The sequence below is a fragment of the Camelus dromedarius genome, chromosome 17 (assembly GCF_036321535.1).
Source record: "Camelus dromedarius isolate mCamDro1 chromosome 17, mCamDro1.pat, whole genome shotgun sequence".
In the NCBI taxonomy this organism is placed as follows: Eukaryota; Metazoa; Chordata; class Mammalia; order Artiodactyla; family Camelidae; genus Camelus; species Camelus dromedarius.
Genome location: NC_087452.1, coordinates 22,629,693 through 22,648,816, shown reverse-complemented (window position 1 = coordinate 22,648,816; position 19,124 = coordinate 22,629,693). Strand labels below are relative to the sequence as shown.

The 19,124-nt window shown below is 43.9% G+C and overlaps 1 protein-coding gene across 7 annotated transcripts in view; it reads left to right on the top strand.

Annotated features, from left to right (window-relative positions):
• Positions 1 to 19,124, top strand: part of ATXN7 (ataxin 7) — a 154,103-nt gene that overhangs the window by 48,811 nt on the left and 86,168 nt on the right. The window lies entirely within an intron of this gene.

Here is a 19,124-nt window from a genome sequence, read left to right as displayed (position 1 = left end):
TTATACTTCAAACTAGAATGTTTCTGAAATAAATTAAGGACCAAACATAGGGTTGCTAACATTTTATAATATGTATAATTAGACATTATAACATATATAATTCTTACCATCATAGAAGTGTGGGGGCATTGTTTTGGAATAAAGGATAGTCTCTGAAGAAAGTTTAGGTTTAGGAAAGACTCATTGCATTTTCCTTATTTTCCTCATTTGTGGACTTAAGTACGTATTGGAGGGTTTTGGAGATCAGTATGTATTTGGGGGTTTGAGAATCACGGCTTTGAATCAGCTTCCCAAAGTGTCTCTGTATTACCGTTATCCCCATTTTACATTTTACGGATGTGGAACGCAGAACCCTGCTTCTGTATGCTATTAGTAGGTGTTACGCAGGAAAGGGGATTCCATGTGGTGAGTTTGCGGGAAGATAACTTTAAATACAGGCGGTACTGAGAACTCCAGTTCCAGATTTAAACAGACGTGAGCTCAAATCTCAGCTCTACTAGGGGAGTAGCTTTAGAGAAGTCTACATAGCTTTGCTAAGCCTCGGGTGATTTACATGGAAAGTGGGGATCATAGTAGTACCTCCTGGTGACTGGGAGGATGAAATGGTGTAGGGCCGTTTCAGCACTTTGTACAGCGTCAGACAGGGTAACTGTTCCGTGCGCGTTCCCGGCTAATTGTATTATTTTTACCAGTCGTGAAAATGCAGCGTCGCAAGCTTGCCTCTGGTCTGGTGGTTAGCCAGGGCTCCCAGGGGAGCGGCAGGAAATGAGATGCCAGTTTTCCTTTTGCAGGCGATCCGTAGGCAAGGAGAGGAAACCTCACTCGGCGCGCTCAGGACAACAGAGCGCAGAAACAAACCCGAGTCCCGAGCTCTCCTGGACTCGAGTGAAAACGAGAAGTGGGAGCTGACTTTTGTTGTTTCCTCCTTTGGTCACCTCTTTTGGGTGGTGGAGAGAAGCCCAGCGTGGGTATTTACTTTCCCTGCTTGTGCAGCGCTGGGTTTGCTCCCCTTCAGGAAGCCTGTGCTGGTGTCTCTTCCTGTAACGTTTTACAGAGCTCTTTCTGGGCAAGAAAGGTCAGTTACAGACAACCGAATAGAGTCGTCGTCACTAAGTTGGGAAGCGGGTCCCGGATAACTGAGGCTACTACTTTTATGATTTTTAGGTATGTGTGGTGGTGGTCATGGGGTTTTCTGCCAGATGAGGGGACTTTTAAAAATTGTCTCTTCAATTCTTGGAAGTGTCCATTTTTAACTTGAAGCAGTTCTCTATTTAAATTACCTTGTTCTCTTTGGAAACTATGCAGACAGATACGTTTTAGTGGAAAAAATTATGATTTGTTACTATTACTAAAGCTAATAAATATATACTCACTGTAAAGATTTGTCTCATAACAGTAACATGGAATATGAAAGCCATCATTCTCCGTAATCCCACTCTAGGCCAATTTTAAGTCTTCAGTGACAGGATTTGGACTTGGGGTAACTCACACCTGATCAAGGACACCCATGTAGCTACTTTGGACCCCTAGTGACAGACAGGACTCACACTTGCCAGCCTGGTCGTTTCAGTTTCTGACACAGTCTAGACCCTGTCCTTGGGCGGGCCTCAGGATATTTTGTGCAGCGTGACTCCTGCCTTGAGAATCCTCTGGCTGCTTTCCCTTTGTTCATTTGCTTTTATCCCACAAACATTTGACAGGCACGTTCTCTGTGCCTCTTGCTGGGGTAGAGTCCGAGGGTACAGCTGCAAACCAGGTAAGAAGGCAAGGCCCTAACTGTCAAGCAGTTGGTTAGCAAATATTTATGGAGTTGCCCACTAAGTGCCAGGTTCTCTGATGGGTGTTGCGACAGAGCAAGTCAGAAAGAGCTCCTGCCCTGTGACGTGAGATACAGTAAATACACAAACATCTTTCAAGGCTATCGAATGCTGTAAAGTCAATGAAGTAGGCAGAGGAGTTGCGGTTCAAGCTAACACGATCAAGGAAGGCTTATCTGAGCTTTAACATGTGAGCCGAGGTCGGAGTGGTGAGAAGGAAGTGACCACTCGATCATCTGGAAGGAGGGGGAAGAGCGTTCTAAGCAGAAGGAAGAAGCAAGTACGTGGCCTCTGAGATGGACATGGAGTGGAGCGGAGGGACAGGAGGCTAACAAAGGTCAGATCGCAGAGGTCAAGGGCAGCTATTTGGGTTTATCCTGAGTGCAAAGGGAGCCTCCTGGGGTTAGTAGCTTCAGCAGGGGAGTGACCTGATCTAATCCGTGGTGTGTGAAGACCACTGGCTGTTGTGTGATGAGTGGACTGGGGAGAGGAGGAGGGGACCAGCCAACCAGGTGAGAGGTGAGGGTGGCTTAGATGGTGGTGATGGTGCTGGCAGGGCAGAGACCTTGTCCTCTTAAGGATATGTTTTGGAGGCAGAGTTGATGATTTCGTGAAGAATTGAGTGTGGATGAGGGAGCTAAGTAAGGACTGGGATCTGAGGCTTGAGCCCCCGAGTGGGACCATCTAATGAGTGAGGAATGTGGAGAGTGGGGAGACTCAGGGTCAGGAGCTCTGGTTTTGGTCACACTGTATGCATCCTTGTGCAGCTGTGTAGTTGGTGACTGAATATACAGTCTGGAGCTGGTGGAGCAGGCTGGGCTGGATCTGTGTCATCTCCGTACGGAAGGTGCGGGTTCCTCTCGGGTGTGGGTATCAGTGAAGGATAGCAGAGGACCAGTGGCTGAGCCCTCATTGGGTGGTAGGGGGTGCGTGGGTGAGAAGCAGTCTGAAGGAGGGGTGAGGAATTTCCAATGAATTGGGAAGGGAAACCAGGTGAGTGTGGTGGTGTAGGATTCCAGAGAAGAAACCACTTGAAGTGAGACGTGATGGCGTGTGTCACATGCTGCTGTGAGGTGGAATGCAGCCAGGCCAGGGACTGACCTCTGGCTGTAGATCTCAGTCCGGAGAGCTGGGGAGGCAGATGCCGGGTTGGAGGGGCCGGAAGACCAGAGTGGAGAAGTGGAGAGGGCAAATGTGGGCAGGTCTTCAGAGGGTTTTGCTTTAAAGGGAATGGAGAAATGAGGCAATGGCAGGATGGGGACGTGGATAGAGGCAGTAAGGGGAAGGCTGGTTTTGTTTTGTTGTGTTTCATTATGTTTATTGTGGATAGTATTAGGGCATGTTTGTCTGCCACTGGACGTGATCCAGGAGTGAAGGCTAATTGATCACGTGTGAGGAAATGGATGACCACAAGGATAATACCTTATGACGGGAAAGGGTGATGGGATCGGAGCCCAATGGATGGGTCTGTTCTGGGTCGAATCAGAGGCTTTTTTCTGTTGTAATGAGAGGAGGAGCATATGGTTCGGTGGCAGGCAGGGATGTGGAATTGTGGGACTATCAGGTAGGGAGTCCTTTCCTGTCATTGCTGTGAAGTAAGGGAGAAGTTAGGACGTCATCATTTGCAAGTGAATAGGAAGAATTTTGTCTGTCTTTCTCTTAAAGTGTCTAGACCAGTGGTGGGGGATTGTTGGCCAAGCCAACAGACAGTTATGTGTCCTTTGGTGGCCTCCCACGCGCTTAGGAGAAAATCAAAACTTCCTGACAAGGCTTGTGAGGCCTTGGATGGTGGGCGTGTGAGCCTCCAAAATCAGGCACCCGGCAACTTGAGGTGGAGTGAAGTCAGAGCTTCGGGTGGGGAAGCGGGGGTCAGGCAAGGAAGGCTTGCTGGAGGCAGGGAAGGGGCGAGTTGGAGCTTTTGTTGAACTTTGAAGGAGGAGTTAGCGAGTATGATGTAGGAGCAGCTTCTGAGGTGGCACATCTCTGGAGGGGAGCCTGGAACTGGGCTGCAGCGCTGGGAGGTGAGGCCTGGAGGGCAGGAGATGGAGCTGCACGCAGTAGGTGGAAAGTCGTCCTGTACAGAGGCTTGTGCTGTTTTCAGGGGTTGGTCTTTGAACGATCACCATGGTAACAGTGTGGCCATTGAATTGGCAGTGGCTAAAGTAGAAATTGGAGGCCAGTGGGGCCTGTAGCCTTCCTCCTTAATGTGAAATCCTCAAGAGTCTAGGTAATCATAAATTGAGGAATTGAGGTTTTAAAATACAGATTCAGAATCTAAAGTGGGTTTTTTTTCTCTTCCATCAAACACCTCAGCGGTTTCTTTTTGTTTGCTTCATGCATTCATTGCTTCAGCATGTATTGAGCACCTACTTTGTGCTAGATACTGCTCTAATTTTCAGAAAAACAGCAGACATTCTAGAACTACCCTCACAGAACTTCTGTTTCAGCGGGGGAGATAGATAAGAATAAAAAAAATAGTGACGTACATATATGTGAGTTAGTGATGGGTGGTCTTAAGAAAGATTAAGTTGGAGGGGTGCAGTTGAAAATAGGGTGAGAAGGAGTTTTCTGAGCAAGTCTTATAGGGTCTGACGGCATGAGCCACGTGGACATGGTGGCTGAGCCTCCAGCCAGAAGGAACAGCAAACCCCGAGGCTGTGGTGGGAGAGGATCCTGGAGTGGTCACAGAGCAGCCGCAGGCCAGGCCAGCTGGAGGGGTGTGAGCGCGGGGAGTGTAAGCAGCAGAAGTCAGCTGCCGAGGGCTTGAGGCCGGGCACGTAGGGCTGCAGCCCATTGAAAATCCAGATCCCTCTGCCGTGGCCCACAGGCCTTGCTGGGTCTGCCTCTGCCGGGCCATCCAGCCCCCTCGCCGTCTGTTTTCCCCTGTGCTTGCTGGGCCTCGAGCACTCTGGCCTCCTTCCAGTTCTCCTCACGCGCTGGGCTCTTTCCCACTTCTGAACCCTTGCGTGTGGTCCTCCCTCTCCTGCCCCTACCCCTTCCTTAGGTCATGCATCCCCTTCTTGAAGGAGTCCTCCACATCACTATGGCTTTATAGCCCTCATCAAAGCTATGTCAGTATCTTGTGTCAGTATAGAGCAAGCCCTCACCCTGGCTAAAATGTGCCATTACTTTTAGGCTTGGGGTATAAACACTGGGTACAAGGAATTATGGCCAGTTTTTACTTGAGTCTTGGCTAAATTTGCAAAGTGGGCCTAAAGGGGAAAAACAGTATAGAGTAGCCACCAGTGATATTCTTGGCATTTCGTTGGGGGCAGGGTGGCAGTGCTCACTGCAGTAATGTTTCGTTCCCTTGCTGATTATAAAGTGTGATAGACCATTGTTCATCTTTATTCCCAGTGTTCCGGCACCTTTTTGGTTGAGTAACAATATGCTGTGAAGAGAGAAATGGTTTTGGTTTTAGAATAACTGGTTATGTACGAATAAATGACAGTGTGCCCGAATCGTTCTGTTACATCACTGGGGTTTTCTTTCCCAAGATAAACTCTGTGCTCTTTTCAGCCTCTGAATAGGAAATTTATTTTCTGCCTTCCCTTTATTCCTGCTTCTAGGCCCTTTTCTGTCTACTCTGGGGACAGGCTCAGAGTTTACTGGAGACTTTATGTGCTGCCCTTTCTGTCCCTCTTATCTTACTTAGCCCCGTGTCTCATGAGCTGCTCATTGTTCACTGGCAGCTGCAGTGGCTATTTCTTTGAAAGATCTTGTGTTTGGTAGATGTTTTCTTAAAAGCTGGTGGCAGTTGCTGAAAATAATCTGTGTTGTGTGAGTTTATAATCTATCCATGAATCATAGTCTTCTCATCGAAGAGCGTGTTACGGCAGAGTAGCAAATAAAACAACTTTTTAAAAATCATTTACAGACCAAACCATCCAGATTAATAAAGTTAGTAAGCACTAGTATTCGTCAAGTGCCGGGTAAGTCCTTGTAAAAATTTCACAAAGATCCTCGTTCTTCCTCACCAGTAATTCTGCAATAAAAACAGCTCCTTAAAAACAGAAATTCGATAGATGGCATTTCAGAATTATGGAAAAACATGTCAAACCCTGCTAGCTATGTGGTTTGTGTGCCCCCTTTTTTTTTTTTTTTTTTTTTTTTTTTTGTGAGTGGGGAAAGTGCTTTTATAAAGTATCAGAGAACTTGGGAGATTCTCTTAAAAACTAAGAATCTCTCATTTTTGCTATGTGACCAGACCGTGCTCTGGTTGACCTCGAGTAGCTACACTGGTTGATCTTTCTCCCCCCACCTCTGCTTATCTTGGTGGTGGTGCTTCCCCAAAAAGGGAAATAGGTTTTAACGACAGCGTAACTTTGCATCAGATATTTCTCTTCACTTCGGTCGTGTTGCCTTTACTGTGGTCTTGCCCACGTGTGACATGATGGCACAGGGCAGATGGGAGTTGGCTTGAAGGCCAGGCACCCTGCTCTTTCTGGCCACAGAGCCCCTGCCAGCATCCCAGCTGCTCTGCACACAGTGGGTTCACACAGCCTGTGGTCAGTGAAGCAACTGACAGGCAGTGAGAAATGACTGAGCGGCTCCCCTCCATCCACGGGGCCTGGGAGTTACCTGCTCGGTAGCCTTTGGCAGGAATCTGGGGTTTTGAAATTGTTATGACTAAGTTGGACATCATTTGGGGTTTTTTCTATCCTCCCGACAGGAAAAATAGGCCTTAATGTATATTTTAATGGTTTTCAGATAATGCCAATGACTTTGAGAGGTCAGTCTTTAATGCTTGATTTCAGTAAAATTTAGCAGCTCCTGTTCAGAGACAGATTTTTCTTTCATTTAAAAAGATGACAAGTTTTTATTTTTATTCCCAAATCCCCAGGAGATTTTAAGTGCTGTCAATTTTATGAAAAGGTAATTAAGGAGTTAGATAGGGAATGTGTCTTTCGCATCATCACTCAGGTTCTTATTTGCCTGATGAAAATATCTTGTAATAAGATCCTTCTGTGTGTAGCCCCTCCACAGCTTTCCCTGGAAGGCCTTGGCCGTAATTATATCTGTATCTGGGCGCCGTTAAATGAGGGGAGGAACCAGAGTGGAAGAACAGCCACCTGATCTTTTTCAAACCCGCAGTTTACAAGGTGGAGTGGGTTCCAGCATACCCCTGTTGCTTAAGGACTTTCGTACCAGGTCGGAAGGCCCTGGACAGATGGCTGCTTCTGGGGAGACATAGTAAGAGCTTGTGTGTTGATTGTGTTAAATCTGGCTATTGAGTGGCCTCAATATTGAGGCGTGGAGAGTGGAGCGGTGCTGTTTCACAGAACTGTTAAGGAGTTAAGTGAAACAGAGGGGTCTGGTAGAGCTCGGCCTTTAAAGCTGAAATCGACGGAATGTATGGTAGAAGTTCTAACTTTTGTTTCTACTGCTAATCTTCTTACAATTACTTACTTGTAAGCAGCCCCTGAAAAAGTTGGTGGGGGGGGGCATGAAGCTTAATTACTCAGAATTGAAACTTCGCTCTGATAAAGGTTTGCTGAGTGAAAGCTGTGGATATCCACCCATGTATGAATCTGTTTGTGGGGTGTCTCGGCTTGACTCGGGCATCAGGAAGAAAGAGCCCCTGAGGACCAGAGAGGGCGCTCAGAGGCTTTCTCTTGTTGCAGAATGCAAGCTTCACCTCTGGCCTGTGGGGCCCCTGAGGGACAGATCTGGTCAGTGTTCCCTCTTACGGCCTTTGTGCTTTCTCTTGAGAAAGAAGGTGCATCGTTGCGCGCTCTCTCTCTCTCTCTCTCTTTTCGGCTTTCTTTTCAACACTCTTTCCTGTATATCTTCTGGTTTAAGTGGTCTCCTTTGTATATGCACACCCTCTTTTAAGTTGACCCCTACCCTTCCAAGTCTTACTTCCGGAGAAGAAGTCATATTAAATCCTGCTTTCTTTTAATGTCTCCCATCTCGCGTCATGACAAGGGTGATGGATGTAAATTGTGACTGCAGTACATCTGTGTCAGAGGGAAGACAAGCCTGGAGTGCAGAAGTGGAAATAGACGCATGAAGAAGTAACACGTGGGCTTTGGAACCAGGGGTTCTCCAGTGGGGCTTATTTGAGAGATGCAGAGTCCTTGAACCCCTTCATAGATTTATGCAAACTATTGTCTGTGTTTGCATAAATACAGTTTCCTAGGGGGAGACAATATACATTTCAGCAGATACTCAAAGGCCTACATGACCCAACAACAATCACCACCAGTGAAAATACCCGAAGTCTTTTTCATAAGATCTTAGTAAGTCTCCATTATTATTTTATTTTTAGTTAAAGCAAGTTTTTTGTTCAAGTTCCCATATTCAAGATACATATTTTTTAGATTTCCTGTTGGGTTTCTAAAGTTCTTGCTTTGTTTGATTAATGCTTTCACAGCAGTATTGTTTTTTGTAAATGTCACGAGGAACATATTCTGTCTACATTAAGGGTTAAGAATCGTAAGTGGGCCAGCCTGAGAAGATGGCCATCTTTTGTCCTGGTGATACCTTGTGGACCGGCATCATGTCAGAGAGACAGACAGATACAAATCCTGCCTGCAGTTCTGTAACTGAACCTGTTTATAAATGAAGGGCAAGTGAGGGACAGACTTGAGGATATGCCATGGCAGTCCAGGTGATTTCTCTGAAACACACCTGAGAGTGTTTAACATTGCTTGAATGATTGACTCTTGCCTAACTGACCTCACCAATTCCCCTGTGCCCTTAGGGTGAAGCTAAAACTACTTTGGCTGATGAACAGGGTTCTGTTTGCCTGAGGCCACCGAAGCCTCCCAGCTCCTTAGCCCTTCCTTCCAGGATCTGTACCACCCCTACGTCGGGGCTTGGCCCTCTATCCCTGCACACCGTCCCCCTCCCCTGCTTCCTTCTTTCCCCTCACCCCCTTTCCTAGCAGAAGAAAAGCCGACCTTCATCTCACAGGTCTGCGCTGCAGCGTCAGTTCTTCTGGTCCCCTGGGCCAGCTCTGTGTCTGCAGCGTGCCTCGTCATCCGCGGGGACGTCTTCCCTTGTCGCCGCGTGTCGCTCTGCCTAGGTTTTTTGTGTGTCACAAATACACTGTGGTTGGATATTTAAACTGTTGTCAGTTTTGCTGCTTTTACCAACAGTACCACAGTTAAAGTACTTTTACAAGCTTCTTAGCACTACTGAAGTTTTTATTTGCTTGTTTTTTAAATAAACTGGCAAGTGGAGAGTATATTTCGGTAGATATTGCCAGGGTACCCTCGAAAAAGGCTTTTCAAGTGTCAGAGGTCCACGTAGGTGACAGAAAAGTGTGTTGATGGCTGGGGGCATGGTTTTTTTCTCTTGGAGTTGGCCCCTCCTTAAGGAACGGGTGGGACCTAGCTCTTTCCCCTGTCTTCCTTCACCAGCCCCCACAAGTTTTGGGTTGTTGAAATTGCTGTCTTCTGTCCTCTATAAACTTAGAGCCCTGTGAGTTAAACACACAGGTCAGACCTTCAAAGTGTTGTTATTAAAGGAAGAATCGATTGTAGGCTTCCAGTCAGAATCACGCTCTTCATCGCAGAGTCGCAAAGTCCCTGCGTGTTTGCTCTTTAATCCACAAACTCTAGGGTTAGGGTTTTGCCACATTACTGTTGACTTTCTTCATCTACCCTGTGAGCCCTGGCCTCCAAAGTCTCAAACAAAGGCCAAAGCTGTCTTCCACCTCCCCTGAGAAAGTCCACAGTGAGTGAACATCTCATAACACAGGGTTTGGATTTGAATACAGAACAGAATGTTAAGTGACTAGCCTAACCTACTTCTCTTTCACAAAAAAAAAAAAAAAAAAAAAAAAAGAGGAAATATGATTTCCCTGTGACTCTGGTAATCTCCGTCTTGATAAAATGATGGATATCCTTTATTGAATATTGAAAGAAACCTGTGCAAAGTGGTTAGTTAGATAATCTTTCTGGTGAGGGGAGTGATGGTTCCTGCTGATAAAAAAATTCATGCCTCACAGGTGCTTATGGAGGGAGCAGCTACTTGAGTTTTTTTGTTTTTTGGTATCAGTTTGTATAGTGTTTAAGATAGAGCCCTCAGTTCCCCCCTCCCCCCAAAAAAGGGCTTTAAAAAATGGGTTACTGGAAGTTGGGTGGCTCACAATTCATTCACAGGTTTAGTGCCTAGAAAGCTACTGATATTCATCCTTATTTTCAGAACCACCAGTTGCCCTAACTCCTTTGCAGCTGATGGGCAACATTACAGTCGTATTGAAAGGCTGAAGACTGACTCCTCCGGGAGCTGGGGAAGCCTGAAACCCAGGCCATTGTGCCCTGCCCTCTCACGTGTGCCTGCCAGCTGGCCGCCTCCCGCCTCCCACAGCTCTTTCAGTCCTGCTTGCTTGGAGGCTGTGACTGCGCCTGGCCTCTTACGTGTACCACGTGCCAAAGTTTTCGCCACTTCTGGGAACAGAATTCACAGAAAGAAAGAATTGCCTGGTTCTCTGGGTTCCTGGGGGCAGGGGACATTTTTGTGTATGCTTGTGGGCACCACTCTGAACAGTGAGTGGAGAAATCAGAAATCAGACAGTCATGCTCCTCACGTACCTTTTCCCAGAGATCAAGACGGGATGGGCGAGCACTGGGAGAGAGGCGATGGCCTGTGTGAGAGGCAGAAAGGGGATACTTCCGGATGGGAGCTGAGGGAAGGAAGGGCGAATGGGTGTTATGCCCGGGCGACTCAGTTTTTTAAGTACTTCCTCTCTGGGTGTCTGTAATCACACCAAGGGCTTTGCAGGGCGTTAATGCTCGTTGCACAGCGTCGCATTTCCTGGGTCACAGTGCCTGCTCCATCGCTTCCCTGATGATCCTGCACAAGTTATTTAACACCTTCTGGCCTCAGTTTCCTCACAGGTGGATGTGGCTTAGAATAGTGTTTCCCCCACAGGGCCGTTTCTGAGGGGGCTGTAGTTAATGTGGGTTTCTTAACCTCAGTGTTCCTGAGATTTGGGGTCAGATCATTTTTTGTTGTGGGGGAATGTCCTGTGCCTTGTAGGATGTTGAGGAGCACGTGGCCTCTGCCTCTGGCTGCCAGTATCAACACCCCCTCCAGTTGTCAAAACCAGAATGTCTCCAAATACTGCCAGTGTCCCCTGGGGGGCAAGATTGCCCCCATTTGAGAACCACTGATTTAAAGCCCTTCCCTCGCTCAGTGCTTGGCATATGGGGATGTTCTTCAGTGTTTGATGCATAGCAGCTGCGTGGTAGAAGTGTGAGTGTGCACTTGAATGCTGGTGTTACGCTGTTGGGATGCTAGCTCCTTCCCTGGAAATCACGTAGAGGAGGTTCCTGTGGGGGTCCGTGTGGCACTACAGTAGCTGAATTCTTTTGGGTGGCTACCAAGAGGAGCCTCCCTCCCCATCCCGCGTCCCACTCGTGTTGCTCAGCAGCACCCGGGAAGTGCCAGCCTACCTCTCAGTGTGCATCCTCGATTTCAGGATGCCCATCCCACTCTTGTTTCAACATTCTAAACTAAGAATGAATTATAAAGTTGAAGGGTACTTTTTTTTTTATCCTTCCCTAAAGGCTGATATTGACACACACTTGATGTCAGCTTTGAAATGAAGGAATATGGTATTTCTGTGAATGTCTGGGCTTTGTAACTGGATCAGGACCTCTTTATCGGCGAAGGCCGCCTCACCTGGCTGTTTTTTCCAGGACTCGAGTAGACAGTGCCTCAGACACAGCCTCACGCGTTTGAATAGCCTGCACTTCCCCATGTTCAGTAGTGATGCCATTAAACTGCCCTTTGTACGGTTTTGAACCTTCACACAGCTCAGGACAGAAACCAGTGTTGTCTCTCCCATGTCGGAACCAACAGTGTCTTTTCCGCTGTTCGCTATTTTGCCCTTGCAGCAGTGTGTTTGAGCAGTTATTTAACTGTGTTACTGTGTTTTGCTCACTGTAAAGAGGAGTATACAGTAAAAACTGGGTTTCTAACACTGGTGATGAGAAACAGATGTCTCACACTTTTACGGGAGAGTTGCATCATAACTGCTGGTAACTTATGCTAATTATACAATACGATGGTACAGAGGAGGAAAATAGTGTGGCTAATTTCACTGATCATTCGATGCATAGTGCCTTGAAATGTGCTGGAAATGGGAGGTGTGACCCAACAAAGATGTAAGTTCCACGAGGACAGGATTTTGCTCACTCTGTCTTTAGTATCCTGAGAGAGTGCTTTGAACACAGTAAGCACACAAGTAATGATGAAACATTGGTTGCTTTCCTTTATTTGGTCTCTTTTCCTGAAAGTGTCTTTAAGTGTAAACACCTCACTGTCTTATGATTCTGGTGTTTAAATACATGGATTTTTTTTTTTTTTAATTACAAGTAGGTCCCTAAACACAAGCCAGCTATTTCATCTGGTAGAAACAGCCATCTCCTGGGACATCAGTGACACAGCTGGCCGTGTAGGACTTACTGGTTCGGCTCCTTGTGGTGTCTGAGAAATTCTCTGGGATGATTTCAACTGACTTTAGAAACTCTCTTCAAATGGAACTCCACTGTCCCAGTCTAGACAGATGGAAATCATTAGGTATGCAGAAAGCACTGACATCATTTGTACATGAGGTGGGCGTAAGCTGACCCAGGGACTGCTGTTTACCTTTGACGTCCTAGAACTGTGTCCCCGCAGACTGCGTTTCAAAGGTGATACCTAATTAGAAGTTCTGTGGCCTGTGGTGCTGAGTACAGGATCCAAGTCATCTCCTGTTTGACTTTCTCACATATGGGTGTGTGTAGGAAGGCAGGGGCCTGTGGTAGGTTCTACGAAAATATTTGTTGATGGATTAACCTCAGCTCTAATGTGATGAAAGAGATGTAGATCTGTCTTGGAACGGAGCTGGGTATTTCTTCATCCATGATTCTGCTTAGCCCACACTCTGTGCCTTTGACTGGTTGGTCAGTTTTCTCCTCTGACCCTTTCCGTCCCGACTGAATATTCATGATGTAGTAAAGAATGGAAACGTTATCATCTTCTAATGACCTTAAACTGATTTGCAAGCGTTCTGCAAGTCAAACCCATTTAAAGAAAGGCAACAGGCCCCACGATAAGAAACCTCAAAAAGAGGAGTGAGAATGTTCCCGCTTTAGCCTCGTGTAATTATTATTTTTTGCTGTTCGGTTGCATAGGCAAGCTGCCAGAAGATAGGCGTACAAATTAATTAACCAACTGTTTGCAGAGATATGGCCATGTCATTACTGATAACCATAAATGTAAGGCAGTGTGTCGGCTGTTTTTCTGAAATGAGGGAGGACAGAAATATTTTAGGTAGCATAAAACAAACCAAATGCTCAGTGGAGGGCAAAGTATAGTTTCTGTTAGTTTCCACTTATTAGCACAAATATTTCTTTTTCCTTGTTGTCTTAAGTGCTTCCTAATGTGTTGAAATGGGAGGGGGGCAGTGAAAGATGGATTGTCATGTTAGTCTTTTAAAAATATAGTTTAATGATTTGTACCTTAATGGAACATATTTGGATCCCACCCCTGCCCACTAAAATCATATCCAGTATAAGTTTTATACACCATAATTTAGGGTAATTGGGATTTATTAGGCCTGTGGTGAAGTTTAAGTAGTATTTTTATATATATATATATAGAATGTGTGTAAATAGTTTTGCCCAGACAAGTGTCTTAAAGCAATTTTCATAATATAAGAAGCTGTGTCAATTCTGTAGGGACTGATTCTCTGTATTTCTTGTTTGTTTTTCCCCAGAGATGACACTACCAGGACCCTTAGTTAATACTTGTTGGAGGAAGGACTGAAGTTCTGTGACCAGTGACATGCCATTGCATGCTGGTTAGGGACTAGGTTCTGGAGTCAGCTAGATCTAGCCTTTAACCCCAGCCCCACCTCTTGCCAGCTGTGTGTTCTTGGGCCAGTTACTTAATCCTTCCACGCCTTTTTCCTCATTTGTAAACTTGGGCTAAGAATAGTACGTACACCACCAGGTTGTTGTGAGGATTACATAACCCGAAGCATGTATAGTACTTAGCACACTGTCTAGCCTAAGAGGTTCTCCATAAACATTTGACAAGGTGGCTATTGTTACTGTATTGTATTTTAAGCAATTGCCCAACCTTTAACATTAGAAGATCTCTGGAAAACAAACAACTGGGGAGAAATAGGTGTTGAACTTGAGGCATCACTCTGAACTGTGGCTGCCCAGGGTGTTATCTGCCAACCACATCTGTTTGCATATGGTTTTGGTAAGTGAGCTTTGAGTTCTTTGTTCAGGTGCTTTGACCGGCTTCCGCTGGAAGGATGAGGAGTAAAACCGTAAAGTCTGAAGAAGTAAAACTGAGATAAGAGAGTGCACAAAACTTTCTTGTGAAAGTATTGCCCATTAGGACTTCTAGTTGTTGAAACAGAAGTGGGCAGATGAGCTAACAGTCAAAACAAACTCGAAGTACTTTAATATTTCCCAGTGGTAACACACTGCACCTAATCTGTTTAAACGGAGCAAAGCCTTTATAACATTAGGAGAGATTAGGAGTAGAGGTAATTAACCAGCAGTCAACTCTCCTGTTTACCCAGTAAGTGTTGCCTTACAAATCTTTTCCTGCCCAATCCTGACCAGAAAAAGCAGCTGTGCAAAGCGAATTTCGTGCATGAAAGTTGAGGCCTCACGGAAATGATTACAGAACCAAAGAAGTATGATATTCAGAAAAGTTGGTGTTGAGACCAAGAGAACAATTCACACTTCAGGGACCTAGTCTGACCTAGTCCCAGCTGTCTCCTAAGTCTGACCAAGTGCTTTCAAATAGGAGGGACTCGAGTATTTATGGAATGAGTGGAGGCATGAATGGATCTGCTTGATTTGTTTTCACAGGCATCAGTGAGAACATTAAATTGACGCGTGTACAAGTGCAACAGAATCTTTAGACAAAGGAAAGATTTATCTTTATATTTATTGTAACTTCTCTGTAAATAAAGCTGCCTTTGGGGAAGCTCTAATTAACTTGCGTGTAGGCAGTGAATAGTTTCAGATGTTTATGCATGGTTCTCATCATTCTTGGAACCATGTTTTTAATTCCTGGGTAACTTTAAATGATCGGCACTTGGTGTATGTGCTTTGCCTGTTTTTATTTTGTGTGTGTGTTATTTGTTTGTTTGGTATATAGAGGAAATAATTTAGGATTTGATTTGAAAAGCATTTCTCTAAAATTAGGGGGGAGTCTTGAAGATGATGGCTTCCTTGGTATCTTCTTGGAAATCTCAGAGGCACCTAGATTTCAAATGTCCCCAGTGTATATTCCTCATTCTCAGACCTGGCATTCTTCCAGAATTCCTTCTCAGAGACTGGTGCCACTCATCCATCCTGTTCTACAAGACAGGAAACTTGGCATCATTTTCTACAACACCCTTGTGTCCAGGCCATTACCAAGTCATGTCAACATTTCCTTCTAAATATCTCTGAATCTTTTCTGTGTCATCTCAAACTCCAAGCTACCCCATATCTTTCATCTATACTGTTGCAAATGCAAGTGACTGGCCTTCTCACTTCTTCTTTTGAACCACGAACCTCTCTTCACACTGCAGTCCTATCAGTGTTGAAAATAATAATAATAAAAAGCTTGATGAGATTAGCCTTAAAGTATCCAATAAGCATTTCCAAATCTTCCGAAAGTCTTCTCTCTCAAAGCAGTGAGAACACTGGCAAGCATTTAGGAAATTAACTTTTTCAGAATTCTAAAAATGAAAGGCTTGCAGGATCTGTTGAGCATTTATACAAGAAAAATAGCTGAACCTCTGTAAATACAGCAAACGCTGTGGTATTTTAGCTCACCCTATTTCATTGCTGTCACATCCCATTCCCCAGCTCTAGAGTTATTTTGAGAACCAGCAGACCTTATAACTATGGTGGCTGTGAAAACTAACAGCCTAGAAGCCATCAGAGTGGAGAGAATGGGTCTGGAGCTTCCCTAAAGCCACATGCCTAGAAAATTGTCACTGTTTGAACTGTCTGGTAGCCCCCTGAAAAGCTCCCTTCGCAGAACTTGTCTTTATTTGAACCAGCTTGGTTGTGCCCTATCCCTAGGTTGTTTGTAAAAAACAAAACAAAAAAAGTAACATTTATTGTACCCTACATTTGTCTGAGGTGGTGATATCAGTTGAGGCTGATGGGAGGCTGACCAAAAAACTAAGTAGGAAACACTGGGAAATGAGATGTCAGTTGAAGTTTTTAAAGAGCTGCAACATACTCCTAGGAATCTAGAAAACCACATGCATTGAATCAACTATACTTTGATTAAGAAAGAAAAGAAAAGGAAACAATGTACATATATAAGGGTATACACATGCCCAGGAATGACCTGAGAAAACCCTAATCTCTCATCTCTGGCTGACTTCTAGACTCTATGCAAGCAGGAAGTGAAGACTAAGGCAGAGATGTAAATTGCTTACAAGAACATTGAAAGCATGTCCCAACATCCTCACAGAGCCCCTCAGGAAAGGCTAGGGGACTTACTGCTTCAAGATTTTTAAGGAAATCCCCGCCCAATCATTAGCTAACCTTGCAAAAACTTAACCATACGTAACAAAGAATACAGACTCTATCCAATTAGACCAGCTAAATCACTAAGCAAACCAAAAGGGCAGGTGGATCTGATTTCTAGAACTGTTACATTATATTATTTAAATTGTCCAGTTTTCAGCAAAAAAATTACAAGACAGGCAAAGAAACAGAAATATGGCCCACACGCAGGGGGAAAAAAGCACAAAATGCAGCCATGTCCAAACAAAGCATTTATAAAATACTGTTGAAATTAAGTTGGTTTTATTCAAACTGCATTGTCTGAAATTGATGTTAATTGTAATCCCCAGGAGAACCACTATGAAAGTAACTTTGGAAAAAAGTAAAAGAAGGGGAATTAAAAAGGTCTGTTAGAATCTATCAGTTTAACACAAAAGGAGACGGAATAGAGGAACAGAAAAAGACGTAATATCTATATAAAACAAATGGCAAAATCACAGACATAAATCCCACCTTATCAGTAATTATATTAAATATAAGCTAAACACCAGCAGATAGAAATTGGTGGAATGGATTTTAAAAATTATGATCCACTGATACGCTATCAAAAGAAGACATACTTCAAAGTCAAATATGTTGAAAGTTACTGGAAAATATAACATACAGTAGTCAAAAGAGAGCTAGACTAGCTTATACAAGTATCAGACACAATAGGAGACAGAGGAGGACATTTTATAATCATGAATGAGTCAATCCAGCAGGAAGAAATAACAGTGATAAAGATACATGTACCTAACAGAGCCTCAAAATACATGAAGCACGAAACTTACACTGTGCAAGGGGAAGTGGACAATTCAGCAATAATAGTTGGAGATCTCAGTAACTTACGTTAAAAAATGGAGACAACAGCTAGGCAGAAGGTCAACACAGATGTCAAAGACTTGAAAACCACAGACAGACACAACCAACGGCAGCGGAATATACATTCTTTTCAAGTGCATGGGGAGTAATTTCAGGATCATACATTAGGCCACAATAAAATAAGCCTAAATAAATGTAAAAGGACTGAAATCATAGAAATACAATGTTCTCTAACCACAATCGAGTGAAATTAGAAATTAACCACCAAAGGAAATTTGAGAAATTCACAAACGTGAAAAGTAAACAGCGCACTCCTAAGCAAGCAGTGGGTCAAATGAGAAATCACAAGGGAAATTAGAATATGCTTTGAAATTAATGAAAATGAAACACATTGTACCAGAACTTAAATACTGTAGCTGAAGCAGCACTTAGGAGAAAATTTATAGCTATAAATCTTTATATTAAAAAGTAAGAATGATCTCAAATCACTAACCTAACCTTCCACCCGAAGAAACTAGAAAAACAACACACTAAACACAAAGCAAGTCGAAGAAAATAATAAGCATTAGAGTGGAAATAGATGAGTTAATCAATCGAAAAACAGAAATCAGTGAAACCAACAGGTGGTACTTTGACAAGATTAAGTGTGCTTGGATTGTGATAAAACTGACAAACCTTTAGCCAGATTTCACCACATGACTCATATTACTAAACCCAGCAATGAACTAGGTAATTAATAGGTAATTAATATCACTACTGACCCTAGAGAAACAGTGTTATGAAGGAATACTGTGAACAACTGTATGTCAACACATTGGATAACCTGAATGAAATGGATAGATTCCCAGAAAGGTACTACCAAACTACCAACACTAATGCAAGAAGAATTAGAAAATCTGAGTAGACCTAGTATAAAAATTTGAAATTAGTAACTTTAAAACTTCCCACGAAGAAAAGACCAGGCCCAGATGACTTCACTGGTGGATTTTACTAAATGTATAAGACATTAACACCCATCCTACATGAACTTTTCTGAAACACAGAGAAGTAGGGAACATTTCTCAACTCATTCTATGAGGCTAGTACCCTGATAACAAAACCAAAGACATCACAGAAACTGCAAACTACAAACTAATATACTCAATATACATTGTACAGTATACATTTGTTATATTCTACAACGTACGATATACTAAATACACATTTGAACAAAATACAGTTGAGCAAATATGTTCAATATGCCTTTGATGGATGGATGGATGGATTGGAAGAGTGTGAATTACTCTGGTACGAATGATTTCTTCAATATTAGTCACATTATTCAAATTTCAGTCCAGATTAGATGATGTTCTGTTTTTCAGCACTTCTCAAGCATGCGTATCACCTAGGAATCTTTTTGAAATGCAGATTCTGACTTGGTGGGTCTGGATTGAGTCCTGAAGTTCTGTAATTCTAACCAGGTTCTAAGTGATACAGAAACATTTGGCCCGTGGACCATACTTGAAGTAGGCAGGCTTTATTTTCAGGGAGAGCATAAAATTGAGCGTACCTTCTTTCTCATTTTGACCATTAATATAGAAGGAGAAGGTCTAACAAGCATTTCTTCTGTGACTTGAGGTATCTGAACCAAACTCAAGACACTACACTGTAATTTTCTATTAAAAGTTCTGAATCTTCTTGAGCATGCTTTTGGTAAGATATTTCGAGACTTTATAAATATGAGACAATTACAGCTTGTAACATCCCCTTAAGGTGGTTGTGAGAGATACAAATGTCTAGTACGTTTCATCCACATGGCTGTTGAATAATACTCAGCTATACCGTAAGGCAGGTAACGTGCTTAACATGCTGTGCCAGCTGAAGGCTGGCCATTTAATTGTGGTTATCATGTGTTCGTTACTAGGACAGAGAAAGACAGTTCATGTTTGTATATTGCACTTGTGTACAGACTGAATGTTTGTGTTCCCCT